Consider the following 23,457-nt stretch of genomic DNA (forward strand, 5'->3'; position numbering starts at 1 on the left):
AGTATGACAGTAATAATAACAGTATGGCAATAGTATCAGTAACACAGTATGAGAGTAGTAGTAACAAGTATGACATTAACAATAGTAGACTAGTTACTTAGTAAGATAAGTATGACAGTAATAATAACAGTATGGCAATAGTATCAGTAACACAGTATGAGAGTAGTAGTAACAAGTATGACATTAACAATAGTAGACTAGTTACTTAGTAAGATAAGTATGACAGTAATAATAACAGTATGGCAATAGTATCAGTAACACAGTATGAGAGTAGTAGTAACAAGTATGACATTAACAATAGTAGACTAGTTACTTAGTAAGATAAGTATGACAGTAATAATAACAGTATGGCAATAGTATCAGTAACACAGTATGAGAGTAGTAGTAACAAGTAGGACATTAACAATAGTAGACTAGTTACTTAGTAAGATAAGTATGACAGTAATAATAACAGTATGGCAATAGTATCAGTAACACAGTATGAGAGTAGTAGTAACAAGTATGACATTAAAAATAGTAGACTAGTTACTTAGTAAGATAAGTATGACAGTAATAATAACAGTATGGCAATAGTATCAGTAACACAGTATGAGAGTAGTAGTAACAAGTATGACATTAATAATAGTAGACTAGTTACTTAGTAAGATAAGTATGACAGTAATAATAACAGTATGGCAATAGTATCAGTAACACAGTATGAGAGTAGTAGTAACAAGTATGACATTAACAATAGTAGACTAGTTACTTAGTAAGATAAGTATGACAGTAATAATAACAGTATGGCAATAGTATCAGTAACACAGTATGAGAGTAGTAGTAACAAGTATGACATTAATAATAGTAGACTAGTTACTTAGTAAGATAAGTATGACAGTAATAATAACAGTATGGCAATAGTATCAGTAACACAGTATGAGAGTAGTAGTAACAAGTATGACATTAATAATAGTAGACTAGTTACTTAGTAAGATAAGTATGACATTAATAATAGTAGACTAGTTACTTAGTAAGATAAGTATGACAGTAATAATAACAGTATGGCAATAGTATCAGTAACACAGTATGAGAGTAGTAGTAACAAGTATGACATTAATAATAGTAGACTAGTTACTTAGTAAGATAAGTATGACATTAACAATAGTAGACTAGTTACTTAGTAAGATAAGTATGACAGTAATAATAACAGTATGGCAATAGTATCAGTAACACAGTATGAGAGTAGTAGTAACAAGTATGACATTAACAATAGTAGACTAGTTACTTAGTAAGATAAGTATGACAGTAATAATAACAGTATGGCAATAGTATCAGTAACACAGTATGAGAGTAGTAGTAACAAGTATGACATTAATAATAGTAGACTAGTTACTTAGTAAGATAAGTATGACAGTAATAATAACAGTATGGCAATAGTATCAGTAACACAGTATGAGAGTAGTAGTAACAAGTATGACATTAATAATAGTAGACTAATTACTTAGTAAGATAAGTATGACATTAATAATAGTAGACTAGTTACTTAGTAAGATAAGTATGACATTAATAATAGTAGACTAGTTACTTAGTAAGATAAGTATGACAGTAATAATAGTAGACTAGTTACTTAGTAAGATAAGTATGACATTAATAATAGTAGACTAGTTACTTAGTAAGATAAGTATGACAGTAATAATAGTAGACTAGTTACTTAGTAAGATAAGTATGACATTAATAATAGTAGACTAGTTACTTAGTAAGATAAGTATGACAGTAATAATAGTAGACTAGTTACTTAGTAAGATAAGTATGACATTAATAATAGTAGACTAGTTACTTAGTAAGATAAGTATGACAGTAATAATAGTAGACTAGTTACTTAGTAAGATAAGTATGACATTAATAATAGTAGACTAGTTACTTAGTAAGATAAGTATGACATTAATAATAGTAGACTAGTTACTTAGTAAGATAAGTATGACAGTAATAATAGTAGACTAGTTACTTAGTAAGATAAGTATGACATTAATAATAGTAGACTAGTTACTTAGTAAGATAAGTATGACAGTAATAATAGTAATAGAATAATATGACAGTAGTAATAGTAATAGTAACATAAATATGACTAATAATAGTAGACTATTAACAATAAAACAAGTATAGCAGTAGTAATTATATTAGTATAGTAACATAAGCGATAATAGCAGTAGTAATAGTAGTATGACAGTAATAACAGTAGTAGATCTAGTAGTATTGTATGACAGTAATGGGGAATGGTAGTGAAACTTAAGTATATGTAATAAGTCAGTAAAATAACGTAGTCAAATCAAACTCCTGTATCTCCTCATGAGGAGCATAGGGCATTCACAAAGTGCCTCCATCGGACACTATTTGTAGCCAACTTCTTCACTTCGCTACATGTATTCCCTTCCCTAGCAATTTCCTCCAAACTGTTCTTCATAAAATTAAAATTAACATCATCATTAAAACCTTCGTTAAAAGCATTTGTTGTCAACGTAGGGAGCATCCGGCTCTTTGCTTTATTTTCATTAATGAAATTGTTTTGGGGTGTGCTGGTTATTAGCCAAAACAGCACCCGAGTCCGGTGGTGGGGCTGCCACCTATGCCTCCGGATCTGCCCTCCTCGGATCTTGAGGCGGAGCAAGGGCATTTCCGCCACTTTCCTACGCCTACAGTAACAGTAAGGTTAAATATTACCTGAATAACAGTATATTGATAGTAACATAAGTATGACAGTAATCACAATAGTAATACGGGCGGGGTGTCTCACTCGAAGGTAGTCCCGATAACATTAATTTCCTGTTGCAAATATTTCAAGGATTTCAACCTTCAGAAACATGCGACATCGTGTTCAGGGAGGACATTTTCAGCACCTACTGTGACAATCTCACAGTACTTCTGTATTTGTACTTTCTTTAAACTAACGGGGTTACCTTCGAGTGGGACATACTGTAGTAGAACGTATGACAGCAATAAGAGCTGTAATAGCAACGTAAGTATGGCAGTAATAACAGTAGTAATAGTAACATAAGTATGACAGTAATAGTAGTAGGCCTAGCAATGACGTTAGTGTAGCAATAATAATAGTTTGTGTTGTAATAGTAGTAGTAGTAGTAGTAGTAGTAGTAGTAGTAGTAGTAGTAGTAGTAGTAGTAGTAGTAGATGACAGCAACATTACCAGTAACATAAGTATAACAGTAGTAAAAGCAACAGTATTAGTACTGCGGTAACATCAATAGTAAAGTTAGTACGGCAGTGATATTACCACTTTAACAAGGCAGTAGAAGTAGTGTTAGTACTGCAGTAATATTTTTGTACAATTATTTATACCCCAGTAGTAGTGTTAGCACTTCAGTAATGATAATAATACTGTTAGTACTGAACTAATAGCAGTAATAGTGTTAGTACTGCAGCAATAATAATGATAATAATAATTTTATTGTATTACTATTATGACAGTACAATTACTAGTAGTCTTATAAGACAGTAATAACGGTAGTAAAATTAATACAGCAGCAATATTAGTAGTAGTGTAAAAGCAAAATTAGTAGTGTTACATTATTAATGGTAGTAGCAGTGACATAGTAGTTCTACTAATGGTTAAAGTAAAGAAAGCGGTTTAAATACTAAATAACCAAGTAACTCATATTATCAAAAAAAAAAAAGTGCTTTCCATACTAGATTCCTTAAAAAGCATTCGAAAATTTCTCCCGCTATCACTAAAAAAATACTAGTGGAAACACTAGCAATGCACCACTTTGATTATTGAAATTTTGTACTGACTGACCTTAATGTCAACCAGTCGCAAAGATTACAACGTGTTCATAATTCTTGTGTTCGCTTCGTCTGCGATGTCCGTCGCTCTGATCACATTACCCCATCCTTCCAAACTCTAAACTGGCTATGGCTTAACGAACGTAGAAATTTTCATTCCCTTGTTCTCCTTTTCCAAGTTCTTCACATCTCTACACCTACCTACCTTGCCTTCCGTTTCAGTTACCTGTCATCATATCAAAATCTCTTCACACGCACGCAAAATAGCCGCATACTAGCCGTACGAACACATAAGACATCGTCATATTCATCATCATACACAGGAATTTAGCAGTATTCAAAAATAAACTTATTAAGCATTTTCTTACTGCGTAGAGTAGGTTTAGACTAATTAACCTTTACTTAATTAATAAAAACAATTCTTTCTTCTTAACTTCTACAATAAACTGTCTAGCCTTTATTAATCAGTTAATCTTTTAGTACTTTGATTTTTATTGTATTTGTAAATTTAATATTAATTGCAGTAATAATTATTATTGTATTCTTAATATTGTAGTTGTAATCCCCTGGTAGAGGGGAAGAGAAGGCCTAATGGCCTTATCTCTACCAGGATAAATAAATAAATAAATAAAGTGGTAGCATTATGATATACTTATTATAGTAGTATAATACTGGCATGGCAGTAGTAAGAACTGGAAGAGTCTATCGTTGGTTGTAGTTGGAGACGTGAGTTCTAATCTAGTAATTACTTCAAGAACGCCTATAACAATAAATAATCTATAAATAATTTGTAGATCTGTATTTCAAACAGTAACAGAACTGGAATAATATGCTTTCTCGCCTGAACGATTATCCAACACACAACAATTATGCTTCCCATACAAACTCATTGCGAGTAGTGTGCGATATTCGTACAAATCATAGAAGTGACCGGCACAGTTTAAAGTGTGAGAACCCCTGCTTTCGCGAACAAGTATAAAAATTAAAACGAGAAACGTAGTTAAACTAGAATGGAGCAAGTAATCATCATTCACATGTCACGTGCGTAATTCCTGAGGGACGTTAATTATGGAGGTACCCGGTGCATGTTCGGACTGAAGCTACAAGATTCCCGAGTTAGCAACAGAGGGTCGTCAATGATTGATGGAGGGAATGTCTGCTTGGCACATGTGGGCAACCGCTGCGGTTTACGGCCACTTCCTGCTATCGGATGCTGACTGGGGTTGACCCTGGACCGGGGTGAGGGTGATGGATGGGGCGGGAGATTAGTATCACCAGATAACTCAGATCCTGAAGCTGCAGCATGTCTTAGCAGACTCCGAAACATCATGACTGAAATACTGCGTCCGGGAACGCAAAAGAACTCCATCTTGTCTTGCTTCTGAAAGCACATACGTTACCAGAAATTTAGCACCTAAGCCAAGAAAGTGCCAAGCGCTTCTTCACGCTGTGGGTGTTTTCTGACTCTTGTTTCGTGCAATGTGTCAAAATAATACATTAACGGCTACCAACCTTTTATTTTTCAATATACCAAGTAAGTGGATGACGTATTGTGATGATGCAGGAAGTTTTCAGCAATCTGAACATATAAAAAGTGACAGATTATTCACAGAATACCGATATATGCTGAATACGACTTTGTTTTATTATTTTGTATTTTATTGCTATTTTCTATCATCTATCTACTGCTTAATAAACCAGAATGTATTTTCCTGTTTGTGGTTATATTCATAATTATTCAATCTCTCTTTTTTATTTTATTTATTTGTTAATAACGTTAACGATGAAAAGAAGTCTATTTACAACCCATGTATTCCTCACTTCAGTGAGAGATACAAAATGAATATTAATACATGGGAAGTGAAAGGACTTCTTTTTGGCGCTAGGGGAACTTCATTTAAGTTAACCGAAACCATTCTCCTTTCTCTTAAATTTTCTAATGAGGACATCAACAAAATTTGTCTAATGGTATTGAGAGATTCATTACCCATTTTACACAATCACTTGTATAATACTATGTATTTTTTTTTACTCCATTTCATTACTCTTCAATGTATTTTCATCTCATGTTTCTCCGAAATCAAATTGTACTTTATTTTTAAATTTATCATTGTTCCGTATTCTCTCCGCAATCATATTGTATTTTTAATTTAACCTCTGCTTTTTATTCTGGATCCTAGTGGTCAGCCGTAGATTTCGGCCAGATGTCCCAAATTGTGGAATTTGTGTTGTTATAATAATAATAATAATAATAATAATAATAATAATAATAGTAATAATAATAATATAATAATTATTTTTTTAAGTTAATACTTGTATACCAGAATGTATTTTTCTGTATGTGCTTTGATCCTGGTTGAGTGGAAGAGAAGGCCAGATGGCCTTAACTCTGCCAGGGAAAATAAAACTATTATTATTATTATTATTATTATTATTATTATTATTATTATTATTATTATTATTATATTTATTTTATTTGATATTATGTTAAGTCTACTCCCTTGAAAATAAATAATAGGCTACACTTTTCAATTTTCAAAACTCCCATCTATTTACATATATCCTAATGTTTTCCGAATGCCATACAACAATTAATTAGGCCTACAATTTGAATTGGCATTCTTTTGTTAGAGTACATTTTCTACTCTGGTATTGTTGAAGAAGATGGAGATAAACCTAATGTTGTGGTATATTACATTCAGGTGCTAAAACTGAAATCTAATATCGCTGTCCATTTATTAAGAGTATTTAATTCACTATTATGTAAATATTTAATGAACAGGGTAAGATTACCACCCAAAATCACACAAAACACTTTGGGGGTCCGACAAAATCAGGCTTGCAGAACAGGGCGACAATTGTGGCGTTGCGTCACTTATCGGAAACGTCACGCATCCCTTCCTTCTACTCCCGCGTCACTGTCTTGGTAGGAGAGGGGATTTGTATTCAGTGTCTGTGTTATGTGATTGCGTAGGGGGCACAGTGACGTCACTCAACGCCAGTGGACTGTGGACGGAGAACCAACGCTTCCCCCATGCTTTCCACCCCTCTCTCGCCAGTTCTGTAACCCTGGCTAAAATGAAGTATGAGTTTCAAGATGTCCGTGACACTGAAAAGATTAAGAACCACTGCATTTAGAGTAGACTAACACGCTACAGCGAGATACCACAGTCTACTATATACAGTCACGAAGCTTGAGTTTTGAGGGTGCTAGAAACAATAGATTGTGACGGTACTATTTTGCATTGCCTGTAATGAGGCGATATTAGCGATCCTAGTGGTGAGCAACTATCTAATGTTTTCATATTTATTACGTATTGAGCTTCGCGACTGTATATACTAGACTGTGGAGATACTATGTTCTTCAATACCAGAAAAAAAAATTAATTCAAAGTTACATTAAAGATTCAATACATTTGATATTGGGTATCGAAAGCACCATTCAGATGGTTCGTAATGAAAGAAAACCTTAAAACTATCGCACGTAGGACAAATGGTGTAAATTGAATTGAGTGAACTTTCCATTTTTATTTCTATCAAGTGTTCCTCGATAATGAGTCAATACACTGCAATAAATAATGTACATGTTTCTTCAGTCTCGATTTTCTAGATCTATGTTGGGTAAACAAACCCATAAATAAAACCAAGCAATAAAATCTATTGTATGTCCACAATACAATTCGACTACAGTAAACATGATTCATGTTATTTTGCAGATTGTAGTATATCTGTAACATAATTCAACTAGAGTACCACGTCAATATGTGAACGACAGGTCATAAAACGATCTCTTTCTCGTATACTCACTTTCTATGTACAATGGCGTTGACTTGTATATTCAACCCTTGTTACCTTTTCAGAATAAGAGTGTTCATTGTGGAGTGTTGTTGGATAAATCTGCACTTCCCCCGTCCGGAGTTGAACTCGATTCCGCTGCATACGTGACCGGAAACACCACCACTTCAGCCACGAAGGAGGGCTCTCCAACTATTTTGCCTCTCAGTAAAATTTACCCTGATACGCATGTGGCAGGAAGCTCACTAACCCCCCGGTCAATATGTAAATGAAATATTTTGCTACTAACTGGGAACGAACCCGCAGCATTCCAGCCCGCAGCTAACAAGGATCAATAAAATTCATTCCAAGTTTTATTGAGAGGTTTGGAGCATCGGCTACCAGCACGAGCTTCCTCCAGAGGGAATTAGTTTCTCTCTTACACACATACATGTGCCATGTTTACAAGGTAACTTTCAGATTTCTGCTTTCATGAGTCATTTGTAGCTCTTAGTGCTGCAATTAATTTCCTTCAAATGGATTGCTATTTTCTGACGAAACATTTATGTTGTTTGAGTGCAGTCAATGAACCGTGCGTTATTTTTATCTTATTATGTCGTAAACAGCTTCCCTTACAAGAATATAATTATCTTTTATTGTTTTTTTTTTCTCGAAATTAAATAGACGGGCTTACTCTTAAATTTCTATGTGGTAAATAATAATTCAATCTTTATCTATTAGTTACCATGTAACTTCTCTCTGTCTCTCTCTTAAAATCTCGTTTCAGCTAAAATGGCTTGTCAAATATGAAGCCGCTACTATGAAATTGTAGGATGTCTTGCAGTGTTACCTTACAATAGTTTAATGCAATTATGATTGAGAATTGGTAAAAGAACGGCAGAAAAACATGAATATCCCGATGCCAAAATGCAAGGAGGAGAAGATGGAACTGAGACAAATTTAAGAAGTCGTTATCACGAAAGTGATACATACACTACTTTCTTTTAGTAAGTTTCATGTTTTCATAATACTGTAATTCGGTATTTCATCATCTTGCCAATAATATTTCCACTTCATAGTATTTTTCCTATCATTCAAAAGACATAACGTGAATAATGAAGTTCTCTTCAGCCAGTGGCAATTCCTCCATGAAGGATATGAGGATGATCCTACAGTTTAATTTCGTGCTTCTGAGGATAGAAAACATTTTATAATAATAATGGTTTATTTAACCTAGCAGAATTAAGGCAGTTAATTACAGATTTTAATTTTCAATGCGTCTCGACGTAATAATTTCATTTAAGCTTTCACTTTCTGTAGTGAGTTGTCGCCACTGCACAGTTCAGAAATAACTCCCGAGGAACCATTCAAATATCTTACACTTCTTACAGCAAACGGTTTTTTTTCTAGCAGTGAAGTTAATGGACAAGGGAGGGTGCCGAGGGCGGGGTATGGCTTGAGTTAACCGCGTTTGAGGATGTGACCGCGTATCCTAATACTACGACCCTTCTTTCTGATAGAGATCCTGTCAGAGACGACAATAAGAATTTTCATGTACCCTTGCAGCCTCCTTAAATGCAATTCATTAGTCATTTTAAAAAAGTAGAATAAACGAAATAATAAATAATTTAAAATGATATGATATAAAAAATAAAAAGAATAAAAAACAAAACTACATAACAATAAATTAAATAAGATACAATAAATACAAGAATAAACAGGACTTTCAGACAACAGGACAGCCGAAAGAATATCTGAAGTTGTATTTGATCATATAGAAGAATTTAACTGTAGTAAGAAATTAATTGCGCAAATGTACGATGGAGCATCGGTAAATATGGGCAGTAGAATGGCTTAGGAGCCATCTTCGCAACTAAAAAGGAGAGGAGAATCGAACTTGACTACACATAAATTGCCAGAATGGCGATTCAAAGACTAACATAGGCCTACTTGCATTGATTTTGCATGCTCTATTATCATTATTATTATTATTATTATTATTATTATTATTATTATTATTATTATTATTAGTTTCTGTCTTGGTCATCAGTCGTCAATCTTATATCCCACAAACAAAAAATATCACGAGTCGCCACTGTCTTCAGCGATCCTGTCGTTAACATGCTTATCACTAAATTCGAGATTCGTGGTTCAAACTCGCCCCAGGCCAATGGATCAGCAGTGTTACTAATGTCGTGGAACATTCACCGTAAGAATTTAAGTCTAATGGAATCAGCAGTGTGAGGAAGTTTTTGACGTTGAATGTGTCTTTAGCCGTATAATACCTGGCATGGGGCACTATGCCGGCGGATTGGGTGTGAGGAAAAAGGGTGAGATTGAAACTCTCGTAGCTCGTAATACTGCATCACGTCGGTACCGTTTTGGGTAAGCACGATTGAAATGATGATAATGAATACTGAAATGGAACGTGACGATGAAATGATGAAGGAAAAAGGGAGAAATCCGAGAAATACCTTCAGGATCCTTGGCTTTATTCACCACAAATGTGAATCCGTCATCGCTAGGATTAGAAGTCGGGTTCTCAGCCATCGTAAGCCAGTGCTCTGCCAACTTGGCTACCAATCCTTCTGCAGTAGTTATTTTCTCCGTAGAAAGGTAACCATAAAATATAACGGAAGCATCCTTTCAAGGAAGATAGCATATGCAGAATTTTCCCCACTTCTACTGTATACGCTATGCGATAATTATTTGCACTCAAAAAAGAACACTTAAAATAACAATTCGAACTCTTTACTTAAAAAATGTACACACGGGAAGACCCTAATCTACAAATAAAAGTGATCTACAAATGCAAAGTGTAAGACACAAAAGTTTGTACTTGTCCCTGAGATGGCTGAGTGGTCTAGACCAGTGTTGTCAGACAGAGACTAAACGGAGCGGAGCGCTCCACTATGACTCATTGCGTGCTCCGGTGTTTCTACAGACATAACAAAGCTCAAAGAATGGCTGCGTCTACAGTAGGAACGATGGAAGAATCGAGCTCAATTCTAGTTCCTTCTTTGACCCAAGCTGGGAGAACGTGTTTTTGTGCACAAAAGTGAGGAATAATGTACAGTGTCTAATTTTGTAAACAGTTCCTGTCAATGAAAAGACTTAATGTGAAGCGTCATTACGAGAGAAAGCATCAAAATGATTACAAACATACAGAACGTGCTGATCTGATAAAGCGTATGAAATTGGAAAGTGATGAAGATGGATGCAATGTATTGAAACTCTTTTCACTGGAGAACACCATATTACAGTATTATCTGATCTTCTTCACGGATTTAGCAAACTTAGGCAGTCTTGACACTGATTTAGCTATATTGGAAACTTCACTCTCAGCAGATATCAAAACTGTGTGCGACCCTGCTGTACAGTTGGAACTCATTGAACTTAAATGACACCGTCGTCCTTGTGAAATACTGAAGACAAATACTATTGATATGGTGCAATTCTATAAAGACCTTGATAAAACACAATTTCAGCACTTACGTAAGAACGCCGCTGAACTTATTTCTATGTTTGGTATCACTTATATTTGCGAGCAGGGTTGTTCCGTGTTGAAACAGTTGAAAAACAAGAGTAGAGAAAGGCTTTCTGACAATCTGAAAAACAGCCTTCGAATTTGTTTGACAAATAGCATCTCTGTTAACCTAAAAATTTTAGTGGACAATAGAAAATGTCAGGTTTCAAGCACTAAACGCACAGTTATTGGAAAGTGAATGAGCAATGCTGTTGTTTGTGAGAATTAACAGACCAATAGACTTTTTCAGTTTTATAATAAAAATAGGATTTATAAAATTAATTTATTTTGTTTGTTTCTAATCAAATGTTTACTATTAAAACTCTGAATACTGGTTAAATATGTATTTTGTATACTGCTGTTGCTACTGCTACTACTGTTATATTGTTACTGATATATGAACATCTGACAATTTATTTGCTTAACACTGCAGTTTTGTTTGACTTCGTTTTTAAGCTTAGCTTTTTTCCTTCCTTACGTAAGTTCATATTTTCATTAGAGAAAGATTTAAAAACAGAAATCAAGAGAATGCCGCAAACAGCTGCATCTGATGTTCAAGCGGAGAACGTAAACAGCGGAGCTCACGCTCCTACTGCAGTCACCAGCTCCACAACTAGTTTTGGAGCTTCCAACTCTGACACTACTGGTCTAGACGATCAGATTGTCAGGTAAGCACCAGGTGCGTAGCGTCAATGTAAGCTAAAAAGCTTAGCTTCCCCAGTTAATAATAATTTCGTAATAAACCTACAGTTTATGGAGAAAATTATTTATTAATTTTAATAGAATTTATATTTACGCGTTAAATATTGTGATGCGGCAGCTCAGGATGATTTGTGATGCAGCAGTAAACAAGAAGCCTGCACACACCAGCTTCTAAGCAGACTGGTTTCTTCTGTGTAATCCACCCTGCAGATTTTCCATCCCTTTCTAACTAAACTACCCTAGTCGCAAGGCTCGCAAGAAGCTAGCTTTAACATTTAAAATAAGTAGTTTCCGAGTTATTCCTTTTCGTCAGTTGTGTTCAGTTGAAGTGTTAGTGTGCATTGTGGCTGATATAATAAATAATGAGCGAAATAACAGTTCCTGACACTAATTTACTTGAATTTTTTTTAGAACAATTGTATTATCAAGACTGACTTACGAACAAAAGTATGATTTAAAACACAAATTGCCGACTCCCTTGCTGTCAATGAAGGACACAACCAAAAGACAGACTCATACTTACGTAATGATACTAATATTGTGATTTCTCTAAGTATGACAGGGAGTGAGCTAGTGTTATACGTATACGTGTCTATTTGTTAAGAGATATGTGTAAACCGTAAAATCATATTTCACTACGTACCATTTGAGGTCATGCCTTATTGGTGTTACTTACGATGTTCCAACCAATCTTCGACTGCTGACTTGACATTGACTAGTATTTATTTTAAGACTGTATTTTTGTAATACGTTTTCTCATATTGCATGAAAGACAATTTGAGTTAGCTTCCCCTCCACAAAATTTCATGCTACGCCACTGGTAAGCACTCCGATTTCGAATCCCGGTTAGACCTGAAAAAATTCATTAGTGGTATTTGCGGGGACAAGGTCGCAGTTGGAGTTTTTCTCAGGACTCTCCCATCACCTCAGTTACATATGATTTCGTCCAAGCTCCACGCCATTATTTTTTTCCGATATATGGCAGGTGACGCGAGGATCGGGATGGCCTAATGGGGAGCAAGGTTGCCTGCTTCGAGATCCGGTTACATAGCGAACCTCAGCGTGGTCAATTGGTGTGGGTTAGGAATGTGTTTAGTTGGAAGGTTGGTACACGATAGTGAAATGTCTTATCCGCGGGTAAGAGATGCTATTCTAGACCATGTATCCACCGCAGAAGTGCTATGCCTGTATTTATTCATGGGCAATGTTTGTTAGCCAGAAAGTAGTCGCTTACAACTGCTACGTTCTTACGCGGAGATAGAGAAAGAATTTGTTTACCTCGTCTCTCATCTTCACTGCAACAAACAATAGTACGTATTGATCATGTTTTCCATTGGATCAATAGGTTCGGAGAGTAACATCTGGCCTATACCGATGGCTTTAGGGGAACTACAAAATAATTAACATTACTTCTTTCTGGAGGAAAATAAACCATGTCACAGGTTTATTAATTTACGACACGTAAACACTATGAACCAGGCAAAATTACAGGTCGGCACTTCTTCACCTTCGTGACAACTTCGTATTTCTGTAGAGCACAAAAATTCTTAATGAATCTCAGTATATTTCTTGCTTACGTCTCCGGTGGACACAAAAACCTCTGACAGAGAAAGCAGGAAATAATTTAGATCATGTGGGACGCAGTATGTCTTAGAAGATCGCAGGAAACGATCATAATTGAAGAGTCCACTGCGAGAATGATGGATGTCATTTGGAATACATTTTGCAGGAGAAGCAATTGAAAGTTTTAAATGCTTAGTGCTCAAAGCTTAACTGTGATTTTCCGATCATTACTGGACAATGACTATCAGTGTTAATGCCATATAACTCTCTATGTACATTCTATATGTCTTAAGCTATGCATTGACAGTCTTGGTTCATTTTCGACAAGAAAGTGACATCCATCATTCTTGCAATGGACTCTTCAATTATGATAATAATATTATAATTCATTTATTCATTGCTTTCTGCCCAAGGGCAAGTCTTTCACTGCAAACTCAACATTCTCCAGTCTTTCCTAATTTGTCTTCCTCATAGTCTCCGCATATGATCCATATATCTTCATATCGTCTATCATCTGACACCGTCTTCTGCCCCGAACTTTTCTCCCGCTCACCATTCCTTCCAGTGCATCCGTTAGTAGGCAGTTTCTTCTCAGCCAGTGACCCAGCCAATTTCTTTTTGTCTTCTTGATTATTTTCAGCATTATTCTTTCTTTACCCACTCTTTCCAGCATACATAGCTTCATTTCTTATTCTGTCTGTCCATTTCTCTCCATGTCCACATGTCAAATGATTCTAGTTGTTTCTCTTCACTTTCTTGTAATTTCCATGTTTCTGCCTCATACAATGTCACACTCCATACAAAGCACTTCACTAGTTTCTTCCTTCTTTTTCCAGAGGTCCGCAGACGATGCTGCTTTTTCTATGAAAAGCTTAATGACTTAAATTATATTTAAATTTTTGTATAAAGTCAATGCAAAAATTGGTGGAATTTTTGCAGTTAAACGGACTTTTACATGCAAATAAACTCCATTTTTTATTCAGTGTCGTATTTCTCATTAGCTCTTCATGAAAATTAATGTACTAATCATTCGACGAAGGTTTAGGCAATAATTAAAGATCTTTGGTTTGTAAGTCAAATTATGAAGTTAAAGTATCTTGTTAAAATACTATTTTAATAGACTACTGCTTTGATGGTAAAATACAAGACAAACTGCAAGGCACAAAACAATAACGAAAGCTCCCGGTTATACGAGTGTATACAACATATACCAACATCAATCATTTCATCCAGAAGCAAATGACTGACATGACCGTAGAACTGAAGATGATGGACTGGAAATGTTACAAGAACTGACACATCTGTCTCTTACAGTAGAGGATAATACTTAACTATGATTCGTTTCGTAGTTTATAACGCAACATTCTCTTCAATCCGGTGCCATTATTCACTGCCGAAGCACACCAATGAATAGATGTAGTATTCATTGAAACCTGATTGGAGTTTATAATTACTTTAGTTAACAATTCGTCGCCAGAGGTGGTGCAATGACCACCATGCTCGGCATTGAATTCGAGATTCTCGATAGTTTTCAAGGGTGATAAAATCCTTAGATGGCATGCTTCAGAGGCGATTCGACTTCGTAGATTTACGACACATAAAAGAACCCTATCCCTGATAAAGGATTTTAGGCAAAATTTGTAGGCTATTTCACCCCCACGTCGAAAATTGGAGGTAAAAATGCGCCCATATCAGTGACTTACGTGCGCGCTAGCTTAATCTATGCTACACTCTAATTCATACTATAGTGTATAGACAATAGGCCTAATCCCAAACAATAATTACTTAAACAATATACCGTATGTCTTCTTATACAGTATTTCTAGGCCTATATATAATTTTGGACCTGTCAAAATAAATAATGAATGGGGAATTAGATATAATAAAGAAATATACGATCTGTTTAAGGAGCCAGATATTATAACAGTTATTAAAATTGGTCGATTGCAGTGGGCTGAACACCTAGTAAGAATGGATAATACTAGACCCGCTAAAAGAGCCTTTACATCCAATCCTGGAGGAAGCAGATCCAAAGGAAGACCAAGGAGCAGATGGGAGGATAATGTATACGAAGATGCCAACTTTATTGGTGCACGAATGTGGACAGTCAAGGCCAGAAGTAGAGAGGAAAATACTGAGGAAGGCTAGAACTCTCAATGGGTTGTTGAGTCAATGATGATGATGATGATGATGATGATGATGATGATGATGATGATGATGATATATAATTTACCCCGTTTACTTCTACATTTGTTTTACCGAAGATCTGAACTAGAGATGAACAACTATACTAAAAGCCAGGTTATGAACCGACTAAACCGGAAGTAGATGGCAGGGCGAGAGGAATGTGCGGGTTAGAGGGGTAGCCTGTGCAGCGATGACACGTTGAGTATGGCGGGGTGGAGGGGGGAAGGAGAACGGAGCTTTTCATTGGACCTCACGTGAAAATGTCGTCTGCTAACGAAAATCTGGCAACGGAATCACAGAAACAGTGTAGCCAAACTTCCCAGTTCCTTTGGCGTACCACGTGCATTACGAGTCGCATTTCGTACCAGCGTCATTAGCTCGTGCTTTCTTAAAAACAGTAATTTTAATTACTAATATTGTTGATAGTGTTATCGAGAACTATAGACAGTAGTTATTTTAAACATATCGGTGACAAACGCTGAACATGCTTTGAATCTCGCGCCACTATGTGGCAATAGAGCTCAGAAAGCAAGGAACAGAACGTTGCTTCCGGTTTAGTCGGTTCATAACCTGGCTTTTAGTATAGCTAGAATGCAAGATTACAGCGCCTGCAAAACCGAAAACCCGCACAACAGTATTGCCTGTCGTTGACAGCTTGTAAGCAAACGTTCAAAACATCGGGACTTCGGGAGTGATCAACTCTCGAAAGTCAAACAGTCTTGAATCGTCACAGTTGTTTATACCAGACTGAACTTTTATCTGTTTTGGCAACTGTTATATATGTATAAACAATCAAGTAGCCTATTTTAAACATCATTTCTACCTTTCAGTGTATAATAAATCCGTTCCCCAATCTTTATTTAATTACTAGGTCCTTATTAAAAGACTAGGATTTTTTTTTTCGTGTATTTGAGATCAAGTATACACTCTCAAGAAAAACATCTCTTTATTTAACGCTATGTTTTATGTTTCTTAGGAATTCAAATATATTTCAGAATTTTTTTTTATTTATATAACCATAGGTAATATCTGATAAATAGAAGCAGAACATTTTGATAACTGTGATACTGTTTTCTTTTGTCTTTTTGTATCAATTAAACAACTCTAATGTTATTATTTCAATTATGTATGTTATTCAAAGTCACGAAATCTTTCCACGCCGACCAAATGCTATTCCGAGAATGACGAGCGAGACTCGAAGGGCACAAGAGTTACGAGACGAGACTCGAAAGACAAGTGCAACGAACACAGCGAGTGAGAGCGGCCGCGGCGGTTAGTTTTGTTCATCTCTGATCTGAACTGTCACAGTTTGTAATTGAAAGACCGATCTTTGATCTCCAACAGATACTATGGGTATTTTTATTGCTGAAGTGTCAGGACAGCATAATTAGAAGTTTTACCAGTCACTGGGGAATGCAATGTGATGCTGCAAGAAATCAAATTAGAGATTTTAGTGGAAATATACGTATGTTTTCAGCATTATTGATGCTGAAAAGTGTTTTTGACTTTGACTTTTGTATGTATGTATGTATGTATGTATGTATGTATGTATGTATGTATGTATGTATGTATGTATGTATGTATGTATGTATGTATGTATGTATGTATGTATGTATGTATGTATGTATGTATGTATGTATGTATGTATGTATGTATGTATGTATGTATGTATGTATGTATGTATGTATGTATATGTATGTATGTATGTATGTATGTATGTATGCATGCCTGCCTGTTGTCAAAAGCGATTTCTTCTAAACTATTTGACAAATATTATCCAGATTCAGCATCTACTATCTAGTATACAGGGTTAAAGTGAAATAACCCTGCAGATTTTCAGAGCGAATAGCTCATGTTGTATGTAAAAAGAAGTGTAATACCATATTTGTGGAAAGTCCATAGTTTTCTTAGAAAAATGTTTAACACCCTCTTATTCGGTAACTATTGCGAGTAGGATCGTGATTTTTGTCCATATCGACAGGAAATCTCATAAAGAATCATTTATCCCTCTGGCGTATTTCAAGCCACTGAACGATGTGAGCAGATTGCAACGTCGTAGCAGAGTTAGGTTCGTGTACAAAGACAGACCTCGCTTCGTTGAACCTCTTACACCTGTATTGCGAGAAGAAAGAAGATTGTGTTAGCGGCGATGTTGCCAGACTGCTGAAACTTCCAACTTAATTTTCTAATTAACCGTGCATTTAATCACGAAACGTAATATAGGTTTTCTATTCCTTTAAATGTACCCTATCGCCTCTTTCAATTTGCAGGATTATTTCACTTCCACCGTGTATTTAGGGAATAATCCACATGAAGTAGACCTATTACTTATTTTTAATCATCACTATCATTTTAATATCTTCTACAATTGGGCCCCTTGGCCCTTTTCCTCTCACTCTTGTGAGAATTTTTAATAAAGATTATATTCTACATTTGCAAGAGTAGGACATCGCAGCTATGTGTGAACATAGCGCAAGTTGTGGCTTTATACGATTTTATTTGCCTGTATAAATAAATAAATAAATAAATAAATAAATAAATAAATAAATAAATAAATAAATACATACATAAATAAATAAATACATAAATAAATAAATAAATACATAAGCATATATATATATATACCTATATATATCGATCCCCTGAAGTAACGGTAAAAATCATACTTGTACATAATGCAGAAAAATGAAATTTAATAGTCCCAGTGAACTCCACGGTAAAATAGTAATTCTTGCTCTATTTTTATTTAATTTCTTTTGGTCCAGCGAAAATACTCTACATTTAAGAAAATATTCTTAAAAATTGTGCGCCCGCCACCGACTAACTTTATGCAAATATTAGACAGCACTTAGCAGTCAAACTGTAAAAAAGTGGCACGTAAAAGAAATTTAACATATTTATGCTACTATCTAAATCAAGCCTCTGCAAAGTGGGAAAATACGAAAATTTATTTTCGGCTCCATTTTGTTTTTATTTTCTAAAAATTTTGAAGCCCCTAAGAAATTGCCCCCTGGGCCCAGGTCCATGTTGCCCTTGCGTAAATATGTATCTGCTCATATCGATACCTAGCCTATATTGATAGTATCCATAGGTACAAATTTTGGAATTTTCCCACAGTGTCTTCAAATAATAATAATTGACGACGTGCATGATCTAATCCAGAGCCGCCCAAATATAAAGAAGTGTAACTTAAGTCTTTGGAGAAACATCTATTTCTGCTGAAGATGGTGGTTTGGCCGGGCGTAAGAAAGTGGTTAGTGATATCACACTATTTATTAAGATGATCCTTTGAGGAGCAGCAATGAAATATCACAGATTGGAAGCAACCTCTTGCCGTAATAATCAAATTAGTAACTAGTCCAGCTGCAAGCATCTGTATCAAGGCTACTGGGGCTCTTGCGCACTTCATTGCTTACGTGCTACTAACAATTAGCGTGGCCTTGCCGCATGACCACGTTCCTTTGACCAATGACCGACATGCTTGACCGTGTTAATGTCACTACAAGTTATGTCCGATTTTAGAACACCTTGTTCCAGAAACACTTCATCTCATTACATCTTATAAAGTGGTGAAAATTATTTAAAGTAGAGGAATAAAGACGGAAAATAAACTACTCATATTTACTTTAGAACCTACTATTAAGACACCGGCACTGGTACTACAGATATTTAGGGGAAGAGGAAAATAGCATTTCAAAATAACTAGGAAGATTATTATTATTATTATTATTATTATTATTATTATTATTATTATTATTAAAATTTAACTCGCGTGTCCAATGGAGGACCGTTTTTGCAAAACTTGCTAACTGAAAAAACTAAATTTTACAGGAGAGAAAAAAACAATATATAGTCGCGACGCTGTTATTCCCGGCGCGACTCCTCCTCTTTGCTTAGGTCTTAGGAAGTCAAGGCTCTATAAAGTCTAGGTAGGTAGTATCGTTCGCCGTTTTTGTTCTTTCGTTGCCTAGCTACCAGACGCGGGATCTATTTGCCACACCGTTAAACATTATCATGTCGTATCTCCTATGATAATAAATCAAACGCACTGTAATTCAGCAAATAATTGAACGGCAAATAACGTCCTCGTGTGCTTTCTGCGAACGCCAACAAAAGAGCCAAAATGGCGGACGATTATATATTAAGTATTTATCCAGCCTTAGGAAATGCTTAACATCTTCATCAGCGAATCACAAGACGCACACGTTTAAATGTAGCCGACCTGCAACGTGATTGGCTGCCGGAAATTAGAGCGACGGGACTTATAGTAAGCAAGTTTTGCTGTAACTCTCACTTACAGCAGAAAGCAAATTTTGAAAAAACTATCACACTTTGACACACTACAATGAAGAGAAATAACCCAATTTTACTAAGACGCCTTGAACATTATGTAGAGGCCTGCCTTATGTTAACGAATCCATCAAAATCTCAATTTTGCAAATTTTGCAGTTAGCAAGTTTTGCAGAAACGGTCCTCAGTTATAGTCCATGGAAGTGGAAGTTAGCAAATTAGAGAGAAAGAAAGAATAGTTATAGCGCAGAAAGTTAAACATTAGCTGGAGAGATAAAAGTTTGAGTTCAGCCTTGTAGTTATCTGAAGATACCCTAATAAGGCGAAAACGTTAATATGAATATTATTTTTAACATGTATTAACAGGTGTTAATGAAATTATAAATGTGATTAGTCATTTGATTGAAAACTTGAATATTATTTATATACTTTAAATTGTTACAATAATTATTGCTTTATTAAGGATGTTTCTAGTACAGAAACTAATTCAATTTCTTCAGTCTTAATGACTATTTTATGTGGCAATACATTGTGCATTCCTTGTGTTGACGTATCAGTGCTAACATGTATGGCATCGCCATAATAAATGGATAACTTTGAAGTACTCACTCCCTTTCCTTACGGATCACAGGCTATAAACGGATATGGCCATATTCCTGTTCGGTACTCGGATAATTTGAGAGTGTAACACAGATATTTTTCAAAAGCATGATCTAACCATAGATGGTTTCCTTCAGCGACGCACGCTGCAAAAGGAATAAAAGGCCGGCGTATAAGCAGCCGATGATAAAACGAAAAGAACAATCGAACCCGCGGAGCAACACGTAATACTTGCCGCAAACACGAGGAGAGGAGAGGAAAAACAAAAACAAAAAACTCGCAAGACCACGGAATAAAACAGCGCGCTCGCAGCGCCATCAATTAGGCTTGTTATGAAGCAGAGCGCCCGCGGCTGGCGGGCGAATCATTAATTGTTACAACAATACGGAACACTCTCTTTAGCGCATCGATCCGAGTTCCCACAAACTTTCGCTTGGAACACATCCAGACATTTACCTGGTTATGTCTGCTAAGAACTGTGCCAATGTTTTGAAATGGGAGCAACGTGGAGCCCGGAGTTATTGAAGTTACTAGCAGCTATTGGCCTGTTACATTGCACTTTTATCTCTTTTTAAAACCTTCTTTCCTTACTAAGAAAACAGTATACAGGACGTTCATAAATAGTAACGTACAAATTTTAACATAGAAGTTAAATATTCCAGCAGCCCAGAATTATTGAAGTTACTAGCAGCTATTGACCTGTTACATTGCACTTTTATCTCTTTTTAAAACCTTCTTTACTTACTAAGAAAACAGTATACTGGATGTTCATAAATAGTAACGTACAAATTTTAACATAAAAGTTAAATATTCCAGCAGCCCAGAGTTATTGACGTTACTAGCAACTATTGGCATGTTACGTTGTACTTTTATCTCTTTTTAAAACCTTCTTTCCTTACAAAGAAAACAGTATACAGGACGTTCATAAATAGAAACGTACAAATTTTAACATAAACGTTAAATATTCCAGCAGCCCAGAGTTATTGAAGTTACTAGCAGCTGTTGGCCTGTTACATTGCACTTTTATCTCTTTTTAAAACCTTCTTTCCTTACTAAGAAAACAATATACAGGACGATGAAAGAGTAATGGAACGGAGAAAAATTCTCTCCGGCGCCGGGATTTGAACCCGGGTTTTCAGCTCTACGTGCTGACGCTTTATCCACTAAGCCACACCGGATTCCACCCCGGCGTCGGAAGAATCTTCTCAGTTTTAAGTTCCAACTCTTGGGTTCCCTCTAGTGGCCGCCCTCTGCACTACGTCATAGATATCTATGAACCTAGGACCGAAGTCCACATATGTGCTGAGGTGCACTCGTAATGAATGACTATTTGGCCGGGATCCGACGGAATAAGCGCCGTCTTAAATCACGAAGTGATTTACGCATATCATATAACTTATATTATTATAATGTACCGAAGTACATATGATATTTCCATGCAGATATTCTGCGTCATCATACGATGAAAGAGTAATGGAACGGAGAAAGTGGCTTAGTGGATAAAGCGTCAGCACGTAGAGCTGAAAACCCGGGTTCAAATCCCGGCACCGGAGAGAATTTTTCTCCGTTCCATTACGCTTTCATCGTATGATGACGCAGAATATCTGCATGGAAATATCATATGTACTTCGGTACATTATAATATATATATATATATATAATATACAGGACGTTCATAAATAGTAACGTAGAAATTTTAACATAAAATTTAAATAATCCAGCAAAATCTAACACTCACCTTCACCTAGCATGAAAGCAATGGTAGTGATTCGATTCCCACTTCGGATATGGATATTCGTTGTTTTCTTGTTTTGGCGTAAGTTGAATCCAGAAACTGTTGCAACTTCAAGATATAGACGTCCTGCCACGAGTCGAGTATGTGATTCTGAAATTGTTTGAAAGAGAGAAAGATGTTCTAAAGTAAGATATCTAAAAAAAATAAATAAAAATAATAAATTAAGTCTGACACTACTGCTATCATTCACATATTACAAATAACTAACAATTGTATTACGCACAAGCAATAACAATGTGGAACAAATAAAAATAGATAATATTCAATCAAACAGCTTATTTTTAATGTAAAATAATGTGGTAGTTACTTTACATTATATTATTAACACTGTAAACGGTTTCGCCATATATCTTGACATCATCAGACATAAATTGACGATATCTTATGAAAACATTGGAATACATATTAAAATTTGTTTTAAAAATGCAAGGAATATTGTAATTAAAAAGTTAAAAACTTTCTTCTCTTGCTTTGCCGGGAATAGAATGAGTCCGAAGGGCTGATAGCTTAATATGCTGCCACTTAAAGCCAGTCACAGTTTCAGGAATAAGCGAGTTCGTGCTCCCATGTTGCGCTCTGAAGGGGTTTGAAACCCGCTGGGCTGATTTCCTAGTTGGATTTTTTTTCCGAGGTTTTCCCAATAAAATTTTAAGGCGAATGTCAGGTAATCTCACGGACAATCCTAGGATCAACCTCGTCAAAAATATTATCTGATTATTACTATTTCCATTGACTCCAGGTAACTGTGCAGTTGAAACAGCGTCATTGACTAGGAGATTAGAAAGCTATATGAATACATATTAAAGTCGTCATCATCATCATCATCCTTTGACAATTTTTTGATTTGCACTGGCATGCTGTCTTGTTTATTGCCTAAACGTGTTTAATTAAAATGTTTTCGTATATTTTTATCTTACTAATAACTGGATTTACGGACATAAATTGTTAATTGTATATTTAATATCTATAATGGATTACAGATACAATTCAAGCATGATGCGGTAATTTAAGATAATAATGGAGCAATTGTTTATAGTATTGAAAAAAGTAGGGAAACGTTGTCACTTTGTTTACTACTGTTAAAAACACATCTTTAACATAAGATAGATATGGGATCCAAAATAAACGGATTAGCAAAAGTAACACATAAATGATACAGAAGTGCACTATATTAAATTATTGATTTATTTCAGTAATATTTCAAAAGTAGTAAAGTTATCACAATAAGATCCAAACGAAACCAACGCTA

This window comes from Periplaneta americana, chromosome 9, assembly GCF_040183065.1.
Source record: "Periplaneta americana isolate PAMFEO1 chromosome 9, P.americana_PAMFEO1_priV1, whole genome shotgun sequence".
NCBI classification, from domain to species: domain Eukaryota; kingdom Metazoa; phylum Arthropoda; class Insecta; order Blattodea; family Blattidae; genus Periplaneta; species Periplaneta americana.